This window comes from Camponotus floridanus, unplaced genomic scaffold, assembly GCF_003227725.1.
Source record: "Camponotus floridanus strain SB8 unplaced genomic scaffold, Cflo_v7.5 scaffold282, whole genome shotgun sequence".
Lineage (NCBI taxonomy): Eukaryota > Metazoa > Arthropoda > Insecta > Hymenoptera > Formicidae > Camponotus > Camponotus floridanus.
Window position 1 is genome coordinate 86,018 of NW_020229417.1, and position 8,247 is coordinate 94,264.

The following is an 8,247-nucleotide window of genomic DNA, read 5'->3' on the forward strand; positions in this document are numbered from 1 at the left end:
TTGAAAAATTATAGGTTATACACTTTGGTTAGCATAAATCTTAATTAACATTTTTTTTCTTTACAGATGCCTTCAATTATTTTCTATTCAGACGCTAAGTGAGTCGCATACGGTCACTGCGGAAAGCTAACAACGACTGCGCTGTCCGATTGCCGAGCGACAAGGACATGGTCGAGTTTCAGCAAACCTTAATCGGAAGAGCGGCTTCCATTTCGGTCTACGCAACTTGGAATCAATGTTCCTTGGTCAGAGACGACAGAAGAAAAATTATATAAACGCCATCAAAGTATTCCGTTTACGCTTATTATGTACAATTGTTTACGACGCATCATTATCGGCCGTATCATTCGCGTCGTAAGCGTTGATTGTATAGCATGGTTTCGTCGCAGACCTTAAAAATTGCGTTACTGTAAAATATTTTAAAAACAATGTCCCATGGTAAAATTTAATGTCGAAGAGTGGAGAAATTCCATTAGCGCCACTCGTTGTCATATTGCGAAAGCCGTTTGCGTAAGACGCATACACGCGTTCGCGGATCATTGGCATCTGAACCGGGCGGTACACGAGGTCCTGCACACTCAATTGTAATCTAAATTAAATAAAGGATTCTTTTGTAATTCCGATAGTGTTTCACAATTTATCCGGTTACGATTCTCATTTTATTATCGAGGAAATAGCCACAGCGTTCGAAGGGAAAATCGAGTTATTACCGATAACCAAGAAAAATATATTTCGTTTTACCAAAAAGTGTGATTTTAAAGAAGAATCAAAAAAATCAAATAAAATTACGTTTCATCGATTCATACAAATTTCTCGCATCAAGTCTCGATAAATTGGCATCATTTTGGACAAAAGCTAAGATTTTAAAATCGGAATTTCAAAATTTATCTACCGAAAATTTCAATTTGTTAACGCGAAAAGGTGTATTTCCGTACGAATACATCGATTCCGTTGACAGTTGCATGCTACGTGTTTACCACCGCGCGAATCGTTTTACAGTTCCTTGACCGGTGAAACTGTATCGAGAGCGATTACGCGCACGCCGAGAACGTCTGGACGCGATTCTCCATTCGGACGCTAGGCGAATATAGCGACTTGTACCTCAAAATTGATGTCTTGTTATTAGCCGACATTTTTCGAAAACTTTCGAGATAAATGTATCGAAAGTTACGGACTCGACTCCGCGTATTATTTATACTCTCCCGGATAACGTGGGACGCCATGTTTGAAGCATACAAAGATCACGTTCGAGTTGCTTACAGACATCGACATGGTTATGTTTATCGAACGTGTATACGCGGTGGTCTGAGCCAATGTTCGGGTAGATACGCTCGCGCTAATAACAAGTACATGGAGTCGTACGATCCATCGAAACCATCATCGTACTTGATGTACTTTGATGTAAATAATTTTTGTACGGTGGGCAATGTGTCAACCGCTGCCCTATGCTGATTTTTCGATGGGTCGACGATGTGTCAAATTTTGACGTATCATCCATCGCGCTAGATTCGCCTACGGGCTATATCCTCGAAGTGGACCTCGAGTACCCGCAACATCTTCACGATGCGCATACTGACCTACCGTTTTGCCCGACACGCGACAAACCACCTGGCAAGCGGGAATTCAAGCTGCTTGCAACGTTATACGATAAGAAGCGTTACGTGATACACTACCGCAACCTGCAGCAGTGCACGCGGCACGGCCTTCGTGTAACAAAAATACATCGAATTTTACAGTTTTCACAATCTCCCTGGCTTCAAAATTATATAGAATTAAATACACATTTCAGAACATTGGCTAAAATGATTTCGAAAAAAAATTTATACAAATTAATGAATAATGCGGTGTTTGGTAAAACGATGGAAAATGTGCGCAATCGTGTTGATGTAAAATTATTAACAAAGTGGGACGGTCGGTGTGGCGCAGAGGCGATGATCGCGAAACCAAATTTCCACAGCAGAAGTGTTTTTTCGGAAAACTTAATCGCTGTGAAATTGCGTAAACTCGAGGTGAAATTCTACAAACCGATTTACGGGGTATATGCATCCTCGACATATCCAAGACATGTTTGTACGAATTTCATCACGAGTATATGACACCAATGTATCGCGACAAATGTCGGGTAATGTTATACCGATACGGACAGTCTCATATATCACATCGAGTGTGCGAATGTGTATGAGAATATGAAGCGTGACATTGTTAGATTCGATACGAGCGATTATGCGGTGGACAATGCATACGGTATACCGCTTCTAAATAAAAAGGTGCCGGGTCTGATGAAGGACGAAAATAACAGTGCCATAATGACCGAATTCGTCGGGCTCAGAGCAAAGATGTACGCGTTACGAGTGAATGGGAAAAAGGATACGAAGAAAGTCAAAGGCGTCAAAAGCAACGTTGTCGCGAGAACGATAACGTTTGACGATTACACGCGGTGCTTGAACGAAGAGATTGAAATGACGCGTCAGCAGTCGTGTATACGATCTAAATTACAACAAGTATACACGATTCGCGAGACGAAAATTGCTCTGAGTCCGTACGACGACAAGCGGTATATCGTACCCGATACCACCGATACGCTACCGTGGGGACATTATCAGATACCGTTGTAAATAAATGTATATATTTTATTTATTGTATATTTTGTACATAATCATGTATATATTTTGTACATTTTATATTATATATTTTTATATTTATATATATTTTATATACGCATATTTTATATGTTTCAATAAATGTTTACAACACATTATTTTTATGGATCCAAGAGTTGTATGATTTATCCATTCCCAACCATTTCACGTAAACCTCGTCACCCTTTTTTTGTAAAATTTTTTCCACGAGATATACGTCGGGATTGGCGACGCGTTGTAACTCGTATTCGTAGAATCCTCCAGCGACGGGATTTCCCCGCGAATCTTCGAGTATGAATGTCGCGGGATTAGTTTTCTGCACCTCGATAATCTTAAAAACTTCGGTCGTCCAATTTGGTGTGAAACCTTTTTCAAAGATGGTCTTGTATTTGCTCACGCGTACCGAATCGCCTACTTTAAATTTTGCAGGAGCCGCAATTTTTACGTTGCTATACACCGTATTTAAAAGTTTTTCGGCGATCGTCGGAGTGACGTCGACAGGTCTCATACCGATGGTGCGATGTTTTCGCGTATTGTACTCTGCAACGAGTCGAGATAGTTCGTCGATCCATTTATAATTTCCATTCAACGTAAACATTTTCCACATATTGTTTTTTAAAGTACGATGGAATCGTTCCACGACTGAGGCTTTCATAACGGAATATGTCGAGTAATGATTAATGTTGTGTTTCTTCATGAGTTTCTGCACACTCGAGTTGTAAGATTCTTTTCCTCTGTCGATTTGAAAATTTTTCGGACACCTTTTGTCGTTTCTAATAATGGGTTTGTTCGTTTTAGCTGCACTGCTGCACCAGTGCAATAAGTTAGAAAAAGACAAACATACTTTCTTTCACTCTAACTAATTGCACTAGTGCAGCAGTGCAGCTAAAACGAACAGACCCAATCTTTGCGATCGTTTCGGACATTTCGTTCCCGCTCCTACTCTTGAGCAGTACAGCCCACGCATACTTGCTCAACACATCGATAACCGTGAGTATGTATTTATGACCCTTGTTGAGTCGAGAGTACGAACGCATGTCCACCACGTCCGCCTGCCACAGATCATCGTATCCGCGTACGATGACGCGTCTTCGTAGAAAATTTCTTCTCGCCGGAGCATGTAATTCCTCGACTAGTTGCCGCTTTTCGGAGGTGCTTTTGTTCTTTCGCATGTTTGATCGAGGCATAATTAATATGCGATATTAGTATATCTCGCTTACTGTGTCGAGTCAGATATTGCATATCTCAACACATTCTTTATCTCATCCATCATTAATCGCAGCGCCTGCACGTTTGTTTCGAGCGCGATAATTTTTTGCTCAATTTCTCCCTGTCGATCTCTCAAAAGTTTATCCATCATATCGTTTGTTGACGACGTCGGTATCAGCTTCCGGTTGCGCTAGGCGTTGAATCTTGCGCGACCTTGCGTCAAAGCCGGTAGTAGTTTGGCAGAGAGCGTTATCGCGAACGTAATTTCTCAATAATCCATTCCATTCGTAGTATAAATTGTTCGACGTTCCCAATGATAATCCGAATTTATTAATCGACATTTCGGTACCGAGAACATTGACCGAAAGACACGTATCGCCGACGCATAGTTTAATTTATAATAATGCCGGCCTCGCGAAGTTCTTCGATAATTGACAAGATTTTATTGTCGTGAGCATTGTTGCCGGCTCGACGCGAGGCGTCCAGCAATCGCAAACGATCCACCAATTCGTTGGGATCGTTCCAATGCACGTAATCGATCATGTTGTCGCTGAGCGTTATGGTGCGCGGCGCGTCTATAACTCTTCCCATCTTTCTATCGGGGAATAATGGTGCAATTATATATTTATACTTGTACCCTTTATTAGTTTTAATAGGATTATTAACTTTGTTGTCACGTTTATGCGCATTTGTTATATTTAATATACTTTGATATTTATGCAAATCGTCTCGAGTATATTTTTTATAATTGGGAAATTTTTTAAAAATCAAATCATAGATTCCTTCGGTTCCCTTATATTTTATTCCATCGATAATTATATTATCTTTCTTGTCCACATCGAAACATTTATCACCGAGCATCATTCCTTCGTTGGTAAATTTAACACCGTAGACGTAATCCATGCTCTTATTTTTATCAACACTCATAATATCTCCTATATATTTTTGCGCCAGTGGACCTAAATGCTCTCGGAACGTTTTCTGACCTCCGGACGTTTCTAATTCGTGTTGGACCGATGTTACAAACGAATCGGGTGTGGTCTCGTAAATTTCTTCGACGGATGTGGATGGTATTGTTTGACGCGGTTGTACTTTTATCGGAGTAGAAACATTAGCCATATTAGAAAATTGCTTCCTTCGCTTTGATCGATTCGGTGTCGAATATATCGGTGAATCGTTTATCGGCATATTTATCCGTGCTCGCTTTAGTCCTTGCTTGGACTCTTTTATTTTTTCCTCTTGCTTCTCCTCAAACGTCAAACTCAACGGTTCGATTTTCAACGCATCAGATTCCACAGTATTTTCGACAAGCTGTTTTAAAGGCTCGGTAATCGGTTTAAATTGCCTTTCCAATATGATATCTTCCTCCATTTTACCAGTTTTCAAAGCGCGATATTTTTTGCGAATCGATTCGCTCGTTTTTGCAATCTCTGTCGCAATCTTTTCACGATCGTCGTTCATGATGCTCGATCGATGTGTCGATGATGACTGATCGCTTTACGGTATCGCGAAATCATTAAATCCCCTTTTATATCGTCCATTGATCAACGTACTATCTTTATCAATGATTACGAAGCCATATTTGCGTTGCCAACATTCTGACACAATGCATGGAAATCGTCATAAGACATATCGGTATTCATGTGATCGTTGTACACATGTTTCAAGTTTGTGCCGTTTTGTTTAAACAGGATCAGCAGGTTCGCGTTGTCGCGTATAAGATGCTTAGGTATCTTGGCGTACGTCTGACAAAGATAGAAACAGTCAACGCTCGAGTGTTGACCCATTGCAAAATACTCTCTTATCGTATCCTGCTTGTCGCATGCCACGTCATCAAAGATAAAGATGGAATTCGGAAGCGCCTCACTCGGTGGAATGACATCGCTGTTATTAGAGAATGTAAAGTAGCCGATTTCATCTATAGGTGCTAGTAAATTTTTCAAGTATTTGTATTTCGGCTGTTGAAGCGATTTCGAGTATACGTACACGTTCTCGAAATGTACACCGTGCGGACTTTCTATCAAACTAATCAACACGTTTGTCTTACCACAATTTGAAGGGCCGCAAACGATACCGCGTATAGTAGTCGGCAGCATATTTCCACGCTTGCGTACTTTTTTCTCCGATATTAGTTTATCATCGAAATTTGATACTTTGGTTACCCGCGCTTGTCGCACGAACCGCATGTTTTCTCTTTTGAATCAATTTTGCGAATGATCGCGAGGGGGAGACCTATTTATAGAAGTGTCTCGACTCGAAACCGGTCAGTATCAAAAATGTTTTTCCTTCTGTCGGATGAGAGAGACATTCTCGGGCTTACCACCAAACAACTGCAGTATATCCCAAAGATTTTATTACTTCAAAATTTTGGTGATTACGTGGAACGATTGTGGAACAAGCTTCCAGAATATATAAAGGCTGATCCGGAGGTTCGACAATATCATTCGTGCATGCGACATTACAACCAGCCGTGGCAGCGAACACACATTGACGGTCCACCACCGTTGATAAAAGATTGCTACGAATGTCAGCGAGAATTGTAAGAGGTAGCGGTCTCTTAAATCGTGCGATAAACGCGCTTCCCATCGAATTACATATTCCCGGTTATCAGTTTTGCGGGCCGGGAACTCGATTAGAGAAACGATTGGCTAGAGGTGATCGAGGCATCAATCCATTGGACGCGGCGTGTCGTGAACACGACATTGCTTACGCGCGAAGCAACGACCTCGACCAACGTCACATCGCTGATCGCATACTAACTGCAAGAGCGCAAGAACGCATTACTGCGAGGGATTCGACTCTCGGTGAAAGAGCAGCCGCTACGACTGTTTGGGCGGCAATGAAGGCAAAGACAAAACTCGGCATGGGGATGAAAAAGCCATCGACGACAAAGAGGAGGAAGAAACGAATACTTCCAGTAGCGAAACGTGGTGGTATTTTACCACTTTTACCGTTGTTGGGAGTTGTCGGTTCATTGGCCGGCGGTGCGGCGGGAATCGCAAAGGCGGTAAACGATAGCAAGGCTGCGCAACGTCAGCTGGAAGAGATGCAGCGTCACAATCGCGCTATGGAAGGTCGCGGACTTTATCTCGCTCCGTACAAGCGTGGACAGGGATTCTCAACAAAGTCTAAGAGAAAAAAAAACGTCGAAAAAACATTAAAAATGCCTACGGGTGCGACAACTAACGTGCAATTGGAACAATTTGCGAAACGTATGTGTATACCTTTCTTGGTGTTTTCATGCGCAATAATTTACCGATAAGCGGCGTACGACGAAACGAGAGCGGTATCGTCAATTTGGATGACGTTGATGGTCCTGGTACTCATTGGGTAGCGTACGCAAAGAGGGACGATCGTGTCGTATATTTCGACAGTTTTGGAAATCTTCGACCGCCCAAGGAACTTGTACGATATTTCGGACGAGTGAAAATTGAATACAATTACACATCTTATCAAAGTTATAATCAGAGTATCTGTGGACAGTTGTGTTTAAAATTTCTTCAAACAATTAATTTAAAGCCTGACAATCCATCGTCATGACTCAGTATTCGTTCGACATGTCACTGACACTTACGTTGACTGGCAGAAGCAGCGTTCTCGCTGTAAGCTATTTCCCCGCTATAGATTTGACCGATGCCGATTACGAGCTCGGATTAACGGATTTTGAAACTTATCACACGATTCCGAACGTAAATTTTTCGAATAATAAATTTTATTTTGGCAACGACGACAAGGAAATTACGATTCTCGAAGGATCGTACGAATTGCACGCCATAAATGATTATCTCAAACGCGCAATTTTGCGAGATGAACACCTTTCCAGAGATGGTGAAAACGATTATGATGAGGAATATCCAATAGCGCTCCGCGCCAATCACAGTACGCTAAAGAGTGAAATCAAATGCGCCTACAGAATAAACTTTACCAAACCCGACAATGTAGGATCCTTGCTTGGATTCTCGTCGAATCGTATATTGCAATAATATATGCATATGCCGTGTTTTTCGTTTAAAATTTCGCGTACAATTAAAAAGAATTTTTCAGGCATTTACCATCCGCTGTGGCTCGTAGACGCTAGTTTTCTTATCATGTTATTGAATATATAACGAGCCTAATTCCTTTCGATTTAATTTAATTCACGCGCTAGCTGAAATGATCGCGTTTCATTTTCCATAGTTATAAACAAATAGACGAGGGTAGTATCGGTGTGGGGCTGAATAGCTCAGTTGTAAGAGCAGTCGCCCGGCAAACGAAAGACTCGGGTTCGATTCCCGATTCAGCGACTTCGCCCCGATATTTTTCTCGTCTACGTCTCTTCAGGGGGGTAAAGAGGGTTTTATAGAATTTCTCAAAAATGAGAATCTATATCTTGGTTAAATGCACCAAGTAAAATATATGC